Source organism: Vanellus vanellus (assembly GCF_965231255.1).
Source record: "Vanellus vanellus genome assembly, chromosome: 1".
Taxonomy (NCBI): domain Eukaryota; kingdom Metazoa; phylum Chordata; class Aves; order Charadriiformes; family Charadriidae; genus Vanellus; species Vanellus vanellus.
The window spans coordinates 200,527,312-200,539,357 of NC_138905.1; the positions used below are offsets into that span (position 1 = coordinate 200,527,312).

Below are 12,046 nucleotides of genomic sequence, written 5' to 3' on the forward strand. Positions count from 1 at the left end.
CTTTACTCTGGGAATTTTTGAACGATCGTGTACTCAAGATAGCATGCTTAGATTTCCACAGCTATACAAAATTACTCAAAATGCAGATGGGTTCAACACAAGGGTAAGGGAAAGTCTGTTTCTTTAAGAATAACCACAAGCATTCTTATTTCCAGGTCTTTCTCATCAGAAAATAACTTATTCCCCACTGTTATTCTGCTTCATGCTAGCCACTGAGATTGAGGTTGTTCTGCCTCCCAGTTCTTTTCAAGGGATTATATTTCTTATTTTTAAAAAAGTCCTTGTTTTTTAAATAAGGATTTTCTGATACAGCTGCAACTGAAACTGGTCCTGAAATATCTGTATTGATTCAAAGTAAGGTTTGTATCTGAGTGTCATTTTTGTTTTTTCAATTCAAACTATTGATAAATGGTGAGTTTACTATTTTCATAGTAATTAGATAACATAATTTTGAGTTTATTTAATATACAAGTTGTCATTTTGCCCTCTACTAGGGGGCTTTTTCACAATTAATGTAGCTGTATTCCCATAGTTCTTTCAGAAAATAAAATTTGAATTGTTTTATTTGGACTTTGAGTTCTGAAGAACTGATTTTACTTCATTTTACTAAATAACTGGAAAATGCCAGGATTTGGAATTCTGTCTTTGTTCCATAACAGTCACACCTAATGTACTTCTGAATCAAGGAAGCTGCACAATTGCTTTGTTTAGAGAAGAAATTGTCGAATACATAAAGCTCTAGTTTGTCCAAAACGTTATTAATCTGTAAGTTAAAAATTGTGGGGTACAAAATATTTGCTCATTAAAAGGAATGGAACGTTTCACGGTATTGATTTAGTCTTTTAAAATCATTCTTTGAGGTAATTAAAGAGGGGTGACTCCATGTTTGCTGTATTTTGATGACGATCTTAAATTGCAAGCCTGCTTGCCTATTATATTTTAAGTTGTTAGAATAAAACCATCCAACTGGACTGGTGTTTTCTTATGACAGAGCAGAAATTGTAGGAGGAAATAGATCCTGCAGAAGTTTAGGTATTTCACTTCAGGACAAACATTGTCTGACTCTAAACTACACAATGAAGTGTTTGTTAGGAATTAGAGAGAGGTCAAGAGTTTTGGACTTTACTGACGACTTGGTTTAATTTTCCCTCAGGTTTTCTGGGGTCACTGCATCAATGCCCTGATCCATTCCATCATCCTCTTCTGGTTTCCACTGAAAGTGCTGGAGCATGGTAAGGGCTTCATTATTTCTTCTGTCAGTAACTGATGTTCCGTCTTATAGAGCCCAGTGTGTTTGTAGAACGGGAGGTCGTGACAAGTCGCAAGAAAATAATGCTGACAGACAGTTCAATAGGCTATAGCTGCTGAACTTGGCTAGTTACCTAGTGCCTTTCAGAACTTACTCTAATTTAACATAATTATTGTTCATATAGTGACTTTAATACCTGAAAAATTAAATTGCTGCTTTGCCAAAAAGTCTTACTCAAATACTGAATAACGTCTATACAATGACCCTTTTTTTTTCTTGTAGCGGGTTGAGATCTCAACTTTTTACTGTATAATGTTCTTACAGCAGTTGTTTCACAACTATTTGCTTTATATCTTGTTGGATCCTTCCCATTCCACACCACAGTACTGTAAAATATAGGATAAAATACTACTGTTAAAATAGTATTAAAGTCTGTGGAAAAAATGAATTGGCTGAAATGGAAGTAGGCCAGATCAAGAGTTAGAGATATTGGGGAAATGAGACTTTTTGTTGTACAAATTAGGCTTATTAACTCTTGTTTTCCATGAAAGGTAATGCAGCTACATGGTATTTCAGGGAACAGTAAATGCCATATGGTTCTTGATCCCAAGGGTCTCTTCCAACCTAGACAATTCTATGATTCTACAATTCTTACCTAGCTTTACAATATAGATGTGTGGGCAGGAAAAAACGCAGGAAATCTGTTCTTTTGCTGTTGTAAGAAATAGGACTAGATCAGATAAGGAATTTTGGGGTGGCGGCGGGGGCAGTAGTATTTATCTAAACCCATGAATTTTTCAAAACTTAAACTCTTTCCTGGAAAATGCTTATTTCAAGAGAACCACCTCAGCTCCGGGATAGATTAATTGGGGAGGAAGGTGAAAGGAAAGGAGGGAAGATGAATGTTCATATCAGAGGCATGATGGCATATATACTTGTGGGAGACAGGTTCATATTTCTCTACCTGGCTGAGCAAAACATCAGTATCGTATCCGTAGTGGCAGCTTCACACGCTGTCTGATGGACTGTACAAGAAAGGGACTTTCCCTTTCTCTGTATGTGGGCTGGGAACTCAGTTCGGTTTTAGGGGAGAGGGATTTTTATGGTTGATTGTTTTGTTTGTTTTGATTGGAGGGGTTTTGTTGTTCTGTTTCACTATTTCTATGAGAAATGTTAATCTCAAATAGCTGTTCTTTAAATCGACCTTCAGAAATTTTAGATTGATGTCTGTAGTGGTTACAGTTAAAGAAAAACAGAGTTTTTGTTTTAGTCTTCCATAAATGTTTTTCTAACTAATTCCTAAATAGATAATGCACTTCTAATTTCAACAATTAAAATACAACTAGAATACTCACTCGCTCAAGTGGTAACTTTCTGTGTTCCTTTGAGCAGATTGCTTAGTTTGCTTTCTGAAGAGGAATGAATATTGAATTTTCAAGTTCTGTTGTATTTCCAAGGGAAAAGGGTTTTCAGTCCCAGAGACAAAAATGTGCCATTCACACTGGGATGTTTTTTAATCTCTCAAGTTCCTTAGAATGTGAAGTGCATATAGTTCATGGATGGACACTTGTATAGCTTTAGAAATTAATGTTCAGTAAGCATCCTGCTGTTCTCATTAACAGAAATATCATTCCTTTCAGGATCACTTAGCCTCCCAAAGTGGAAGGCCATGGAAATCACTGGAGGAAAAAAAAAAGCCATTAACTTACTGCATTAAAATGTAACTTTAAAAAATTGAGACTTACACCAAAAAATTATTCAGTTACTTAAATGTGCACTGTCATGTTGCACTAGAGCAATATACTGGCAGAGTCATGAGGTCAGTTTATTCTAGATCTATCAAAACTGTTATGTATTTAGGCATGCCTTTTTCTTAATAAACTGAGACTTCTGGCATCAGCGGAGTTCATTGACACTAGAGGAAAGAGCAAAGTGACTGTTAAAACTTGGTGTGTATTTGTGAATGATGTGGTAAATGCCTGAAGCCACAGAGTACCAGGGGAGGAGTTGGGCTGATAGAGGTGCCACTGGCTAGAAACCAAACCAGTTCCTAACCAAGCTGTCTCAGGCTTTTGCTCCTGTTGCAATGTTAGTGACTACTCTGCTGCTGTTTCTTAGTAGTTGGGGTTCAAAAGAGAAAAGAAAGCAGGGGTAATAGAAGCAGCAACTTCTGGAAAATATTCACAACCTGTTAGTTCTTCGGAGACAACCAGCTGCAGCCATTGTAGAGGAAAACCATAACAAGTAGCTTGGGGTTACTGTGCTGACTAAATATATAGTCTTTTTACCCATAAGCTGGGCAAAGCCTTCACCACTGAGGTCAGCGTATCAGAGACTCTTCTCTTTAGAATTAAAAGCTTGCTGATACTGGAGACCTACATTATAGGAACGTAGTTAACTGAGGAGATTACCTTAGTTTGAGAATGTCAGATCCAGTTTTGCAAATAAATCTAGCAAAATGGTACCCTCATAGTAGAAGCAGTGTGCTAGGCAGTATGTGTTTAGGAACAGGTCCAAGGTTTTATCTTAAGCCTTTTTCATCCCCGCTGTTTGTGTATTTCTCTAGCAGTTATCTTTAAAACCTGTGAAAATAGCAATACTTACCATGCTTGAGTAATGCTTGAAAGCCCCTGTGAGTACAAGTTCATTTGGCATTAGCGTGGCTGTCGAATGTGCTTTCATGGTGTTCCGATTTATTCAACAAGGGCTAAGAAAGACTAAACAGACACTTGAAGTATTGCCAAGGTTGGCACTTTCAAATGATAGATTAACGTGCACTTACCCTTGTGCACACTGACTATAGAAAGTGTGTGGAGACTGAATGCTGCTCAGTTACAGAATTAACCTCCAGTAAGATATTTTAGATGTTACATGTGTCCTTTATAGATGAAATTTTTGTGGCTTTTCTTAATTCAGTGTTATTTCACTGCAAATCAGCTGGTGTTTTACTGGCTTTTTCTTTGCAAGCACAGCAAATAATGGGATTTGTTAGAGGTGTCAATAAGTAGTAGAGAACAGACAGCGACAACATAAAAAGTGACACTGACATACCTCAGCTCTTAGAGGCAAATTACATGTTAGAGTCTGGCAAACGCTTCCCCTTTTGCTAGGATGGCTTCTGGCCGATAGGACTATGGATATTTGCTCTATGCAAGCATCATGCGTAAGGCCTGGCTGAGCAAAACTTAGGCATTATCATTATCTCACAGCTTGTAAAAGTGCTTTTACATGTTCTAAAAGGCAAGGTTGGGACCAGTTAATTTCTTCTGAAAATCTCTATTTTTTGAAACGCTGGAACAGGTTGCCCAGAGAAGCAGTAGATGAGCCATCCCTGGAAACATTCTATGATTTCATCCATTCGGTTGATAAACTGGTAACAAATATGCTAACTTTTTTTTCTTTCAGATGCAGTATTCACAAATGGCCAGGGAATTGACTATTTATTTGTTGGAAACATAGTTTACACTGTAAGTCTGTGTATCCCAGCAATTTTAAAATGGTGGAATTTCTTTAAAGTTTTCTTTATACTTTGAGAAGATGGTGCAAACCAGAATAAAGTGTACGAGTAAAATAAAATCAAACTTGTGTGCATGATTTTCCCCCTTCTTTTTTCATTTCTTTTTTTTTTTCCAGACATGCACCAACAGTATCTTCTGCTCTGTCCTTTCCCCATCCCACACTGCCAAGGCCCTGGGTTGGTACCTAAATGATAGTAACTTTTTAGGTGTAAAGGGGAGATTGGGCCATGAACACCTTTGAATTTGAGAGTGTTAGTACTGAAGTTGTCTTTTCTGTTTTTTTTTCCTTGCAGTATGTTGTAGTCACTGTTTGTCTGAAAGCTGGCTTGGAAACAACAGCGTGGACTCGAGTAAGTACTTTTCAGTATCTTTTATTATATTAGCACACCTTTCTCCCTAATGAGTATTAATACAGAAAAGTAGTAAAAAACATTTTGAGGCTTCAGTGTTTTAATTGGATCTCTCATGTAAGGATAAACTGCTAAGCTCCGTAATTACAGGATATGAGAAGAAAATGAACTCGTAGATCACACGATGTGTGTGATGAGAAAGGACAGCCTGTCAGAAGTGGGAAGAGAACACTGAAAGTAGATTGCCAACATCTCTAAATATTTAAAATTGAGAAAGTTTTGCATGAAATCAACATACTACTGTAATTGCTTAAGGAAATAGATCAAGAAACATCATCTTTGTACTCCGTAGCCCCTTTAAAAATTAATGCAATAGGGAATGAAAGGTGCCTGCCCACAGACAAACAACTGGGCTTTAAAAATGTCTTTGAAGCTAGTAAAAAGCACTAGTGGCTTCACATTGGATGAGATTTTTTTTGTTTGGAAACTTAGTGTAATAAGGACGTTAGTCAAATGATTCTGTTGGTTCCTAGATTTGAGTCATTTACTTGCAATAAGGGACTGCTCTGTTACTGACTGGTGGGTGTCGGAATCCAGCAGGGTAGTGACATCCAAAGACTATGGGGGGTAGGAGGGTTCCTGTGTTCATGAACCTTCAATACCCTCCTCCGCTTCTTTCCCCTAGTCCCTCTGAAGCACTAATCTTTTGATTTTGATGGAGTCCCTGTTTCTCTGCACTTATGAGATACCTTACGGAAATCTAGTTTTCATGACATACTACGCCCTCAAGACCAACCTGTTTTGAGGACTCTCATACACTTATTTTACCAGTTTCTTGGAGGGGCTTGGCTTAAATCTGGTAGCCTCATTGCTTCTGTTAGTTGTAAAATGTTTTCTTTCCTTCCTCACAGAGGAATTAAGATTAATGAGCTGATGTCTGTTCTGAATTTTAAAGACGCAATGTTATCTATATGGGGTATTTAATTTAGGGATCTGCTAATATTCTCTGCCTCATCTGAAAACAAGATCTGTTCTTTTTTTGCTGTTGCTTATGCATAAGTTCTATGTTGTGTACCAACATTTTAAAATGCAAGAATACTTAAATTAATCCTTCATGAACTATAAGAGCATGTATCCAAGTCTGCATTGGAGGCATGTGAGCCTGTTTAGATCATGTTATGTTGTGAATTATTTGGTGCTTTCTCCTCTCTCCCTTTCCCTGGGTAACTCGTGTCTTTTCGGTCACTTGGGGATAATCATGATCCCCTCATTTCTAAATTTTATTTTAAAAGATACCATAATTTTTAGTAGATCTGTGTTCTTTAACACTGGCATTTTATAAAGAAATCATTGTTATGCACAGAAAAGTTGTGTGTAGAATCAACTTTTTTCTATATACGCTTCTAATTCCTGTCCCATTGCTTGGACCAGTGACTCTTGTCATCTTGGAATCTGATGTTGGTAACAATTATTGTTTCAGCTGTGAGTGAATCAACACACAAAATCTTTAGGTTACTTGAAGAGTATTAAATGTACAACATGGAGTTAAGCCTCTTCTCCATCATCAAGTGGATTGGTTACATGCAATTTGTTCTTGAGAGTGAGAGGGGCACTGCCACTTGGGAGAACATGATGGCTTCAGCTGAAAGCTTTAAATAAATAATGCAGATTCAAAGTGGTTTGGGGGCCTGGTATATCTAGTAGGTAGTGTGGAAAGAAAGGCTTTGGTAAAAGCGGTAACATGATGCATGACAAAATCAGCACATTGGAGCTGTGTGGAGCAGCTTCATGTTACGTGTTACCTATCTGGTACACTGCAATAGGCTTTTGCCCGAACACTTACAGCTTTCTTCACTGTTTGACCACACTATATGAACTATTTCAGATAAACAGGATGCACAGGATAGCCATACAGTGTGTCTAGTTTTTATTTGAGAGCACCTTGTTTTCTGACTGTCATTCATTTGACACATCTGATGGACTCACTTCTGCTGTGCACGTGAATTCTACAGGGGTAAATGATAGAGATCAGTGGAGAGTCAACAGTGCAAAGGTTGGTGGGGTGTGTGTATAAGGAACGTTTTCAAGCAGGGCAAGGAGGGCTCTTCCTGAAAGCGGAAGCTCTTTTAAAGGCAGAGAATCAATTCGGGTGGGTACAAGCCTGAGATGAAGACATGATTGGGACAACTATGAAGAGAAGATAAAGACAACATAAAATGAGCAAAGTATTTGCTGAGCTGGAAGGGGCAAGGTGAGAAGCTACAAAAACTCGAACTGTCCTACCAGCAGACTGGAAAGAAATACAGGAGGGAGACAAAATTAAAAAAAAGTCATTTCACTAGCATAAATACACCTCCTACAAAATAAAAGTATGTCTTAAATTGTTTTCCCTGCTTGCTTTTATCTTTACTGGTTTTAATCATAAACTCTGTAGGAGTTTCGAGCTTGTAAGTATCAGTCCAAGCTATCCTGAGCCTTCTGTCCACTTGTTTGGAAGGAAGGCTGTGGCTCAAGAGAAGGTGTCATGTCCTTTTGGGAAAGTAGTTACGGTGCTGTTCTGGCGTTGCACAGGGTTGGCTTTTCTTAACAACAAATTCTTGCAGCAGCCTTGCAGTACTTGTTCTTTGTGGAGCTGAGCACTACAGTTGCTGACTGTGACAGGGCTTTATTTTAGTCAGAATCTTCCCAGGAATTGTCCCTAGTTTTTAGAAAAGCCAGTAGACTGAAAGGATAAAATCCCCCCCTTCCTCCAAGTGTTTAAAAGAAAAATAAATATCCCTTCAGTCTCTTAGTTGTATTCTCATTAAAACGGAATAAAAAAAATATGGGTTTTTTTAAATAAAGCAGTTGCTGGTCAGATGTCCTGGGTGAAACAGAGTAAATAACAAAATTTGAAGACGCATCTTCCTGCCCACTTTGTCTCTCCACGAAGGGGCTTATCCTATGTCCTGCTCATGAGCCCAGCAACTTCTAGGGTTGAACAAAATTCAGGCTTTCTGAAAGTGCCTAGAAGAGCGTTCTTTCCATCACCTCTGACGTTTTGCCTTATGAATGCTTCTACTGTAAGGCAGCCTCCAGTGGCTCCCAGCTATCTGCCAGTCTGCACTGGTGCTGCAGACTCCTTGCTTGTTTGGTTTCACTGTCTGTGCTGGAGAAAGCTCTCCTTTCCAAGGATGCTCAGTCCTTCCAGAGGAGGAGCAGTCTTCTCCTTCCAGAAGTTTGTGTCTCTCGCAGAGAGCAGAACACAATACTCAGACATGCTGTTCAAAAAGTCAAGAAATACAATCGTCAAATAGAAAGTATAAAGCTGAGAACTAAAACACGGTGTCCACCACAGCAACCAGTGTGTGAATTCATTCCCATGTTCCTAAACCCGTATGTAATTGGTAATTAAGATTTATGCAGGTACTTCTCTGAATTGGAGCCAAAGTCATCAGCCACAGGAGTTGTTGGCATCCAAAAAAGCTGGAGCCAATAATGAGCTCAGTTGCTTGTTACAACCAAAATTACTGATTCCATCCAGTGCTGAGTAAAAGTAAAACAGCTTAAATCATCCTGAACAGCAAAATAGTTTGGGTGTGTAGGAAAAATGACTTTCTTTAATGCAACTGAAACAAAGTTCATGCTGGACTTGTTCTTGGTCACTTTAATACTACTTTTATTTACTCTCAGTGAGTCTGCAGACTAAGGAACCTGTAATGATGTAAACTGCATTGCATATCTGTAAATCACTTAGGACACTTTTAAAATGAAGAAACCAAAGCTGATCAGTAGATGTTGATTGTGGTAGTGTATTATACAGCACTGATCTTCCCGCCGTGAAGGTTATGCAAGTGGTGCACACGCCTTGTATGCATACACCCTGCCATAAGGGATTTGTCCGGGTGAACTTTAACCTGAGCCTTTGAAAATTTCTATCTTGATGAATGTGTTGAACCTGGCATGTGCACAATAGGAAGCAGGAGCTAGATGAGAGAAATCAGAGTTCCAGGGAAAATCTGATGAGTTTTTTGAGCTCCGAGTAAGACAGATTGGCTGAGAAGACTTCTCTGTCTGCCCTGTCGTGAGGCAAAGATTAAAGAGGAGGGCTGTTTTGTGCTGTTTAAAGAACCTGTGCTACTGGCCTGAAACCAAGTGCAGTAGACAGGCCTGAGTGAGACCGACAGAGACCTGAACAGAGAAATATCTGTTGGTTCGGTGGATGGAGGAAGTGCCTGTGTTGACTCTCCTTCTTTCCCTGCTCCTTGACAGTTCAGTCACCTGGCCGTCTGGGGAAGCATGCTGCTCTGGCTGGTGTTCTTCGGTGTCTACTCGGCCATCTGGCCCACGTTTCCCATCGCACCGGACATGATGGGGCAGGTCAGTACGAAGGCTCAGGCTCGGCTGGGGGGTAAGCTGCTCCGCACAGCACCCCGCTGTCACCAGCGCTGCCGCTCGCTGCTTCCTCGACACTCACACAATGCTTGGAAAGGAATTGTGCTCTACTAAGAGCGCTTGTACTTAATTTTAACCTTTTTTTAATCCCTGCGTTCATTTAGCTTAATCTCCTCGGTAGAAGAGCTGTTTTTCTCCCCAAAAGTGACATCATACTTGATTATATGCACTGTGGATACTGTATGACAATTCTCAATTCACTCGGATAGCAGCAAGACGGGCTCTTTCATTAGTGCTTTCCTAGTAAGACTTTGTGTATTTGACAAAATGCCAGGTAGAAATTTAATTTATTTGATTTTGGTATTTTGTTTGTGTCTTTTTTTATCCTGGATTCTTTCTCTTCCATATATTTTGCTTTTGTATTGTTCCTTTTTTCCTGCATTCATTTAAAACAAACCAGAATTTACTTGAGAGTAGGATGAGGTGGTCAGAAGCAGAAGGGAAGCTGATATGTTACTGGTCCCTTTATAATACTAGAGGAATTTTGGATTTGTTTCTTCAGTGTCAGCGGAGTTCCAGGTGGTAAAATTTTCCCTTCGGTATCATTATTTCAACCCGTGGTGAGAAGATTGAGTCACGAGCCTGTCAAAATCACTCAAGAGCCTTGTGCGTATTTAAAATAGGGGGTAACCATGAACAATGAAAGACTTAATAAATGTATGGTAAAAAGTTATTTCGTAGAAGTGGACTGCTGTCAAAATGACCAGAAAAAGGTATTTTGTAATAAGTTTAGAGTTTTTCTTTAATGCTAAGATGCTGCTTATGATACAGAAAGAAGAAAAGCGAACTAATTTTAACAAAGAATCTAAGCGTATTTAACTCATGTCACCTTCATGTACTGCAAAATGATAATAAAAAAGCCAAGTGTTGGCAAGCCAATTAGAGATTTTTCAAGGTTACTGTCATGTTTCTACTGAACAAGAGCAGTCAGGCATGATTTTGTTACTGTTCTGGCCTAATACATATTTTATTATCTTGTGCTGAAACACTGGGGATAATGGAGGCTATGGTAGATTTTCATGGACAGCTTTTTACAGCCGAGAGTGACAGCTGACAGGCTGGGATCAGCCAGTAAGTGACTGACAGACAAAGCCTCAGTCATCTGATAGTATTTCATGGTGATCTTTGTGTGTTTCACAACACAAACAGCATCAGTAGCTCTAATTCACGTTTTCATATATCAAGCAGAAATTTGACTTGAGTATCATGCAGAGCCATGAACTACTTGTCCGCCACAGCAGACTTACACCATTAACATGTCGGCCTTCTAAAAGACAAACAATAAGGTGAGCTGTTCCTTCATACAAGAAGGGTCAGACTATCAGCTTTAGCTTGGTGTTGCTTTTTTTTTTTTTTTCCTTCAAAAGTAGCTCCCTTTTTCTTTTTAATTGCAGCTGCAACAAAGTTCATACTGTGTTAGTCATCAACATTTGCACTGACATAAACCACAGGTCTCAGAACAAAAGCTTCGTATTAATAAGGTTTTGGTTTTGCTTGACTATGTTTTTAGAAAGTGTTTCTATTTAAACTTTGGTTTTATGCTCTGGTTTCTGACATTATGACTTGAAGTGATAGTAATATCTTGCTGACATGAAAATAATCTAATGTACTTTTTTTTTTATGGAGAACACATTTACTTTGAGTGTCTAGTCCAGGACTTGTGGAGCTGTGGCCCTGGGTCTCAGTAATTGTCGAGCAAAGACGTTAAAGATTGTTCATCATTCTAGAAAGATGCTTTTTGAATACAAGCATTCAGAAATAATATGTTGTGTGGCTTTCAGTGTGTGTGTAACGATACCATTCTATCACAATTTTCTTGTATTTTTGAGAGAAGTAGCAGCAGCGGGAGAGAGTGGATTTTTTGTTTCCTTTATCCTTTTGTACAATCAAGGGAAGCTCTGAAGGTAAAGGGAACTTGCTTATCACTTGCATGATTTTACAAAGTCTCTTGAGTAATCAGTTACTGTCATAAAAGCAGCTCATGTTGAAATGAGCTGGGACGGTGCTAGGCTCTACTCAGTAAAATGAATTGCCTTGCTGCTTCCCAGACTTACGCTATTCCTTTACTCCTGCTATTTCCTTCTCTGCATTTACAAGTAATCAAGGTATCTTAAAAGCAAAACGAGACACTGAAAAGATTACTTTGTTTTGGTTTTAAATCTTGCTGGTGTGTTTATCTTCAAAACTGAAGTCCAGCGTGTTTTAGATCCTCATACTATGCAAATCCAATAACACTGGTTTTGACTGTAATACTCGTCTAGCATCTGTGCCAGCCAGGACTTCGTCATCAGCAGAAGGCACAGGAGGTGCAAAACAATTGATTCCGTCCATTCATCAAATGTCAGCATGGAGCCTTGCAGACTTTTAAGTATGTGAAAAGATGCTTTGTTTTGGGGATTTATTAAACCATTTTCACTAAGTATTTTTTTGTCTCACCCATTATATCTTGAGCATTTTCACAGGGAAAATAATACCTTTTTTTTTCCTCCTTGAGG

General features: G+C 38.8%; 1 long non-coding RNA gene across 1 annotated transcript; it reads left to right on the plus strand.

The window, feature by feature from the left end:
- Nucleotides 1-1,163: 1,163 nt before the first annotated feature.
- LOC309673423 lies at nt 1,164-5,080 on the plus strand. The gene is made up of 4 exons (XR_014269312.1): nt 1,164-1,232; nt 4,655-4,716; nt 4,883-4,943; nt 5,061-5,080. It is a non-coding gene; the product is annotated as an uncharacterized lncRNA (long non-coding RNA).
- Nucleotides 5,081-12,046: the final 6,966 nt, after the last annotated feature.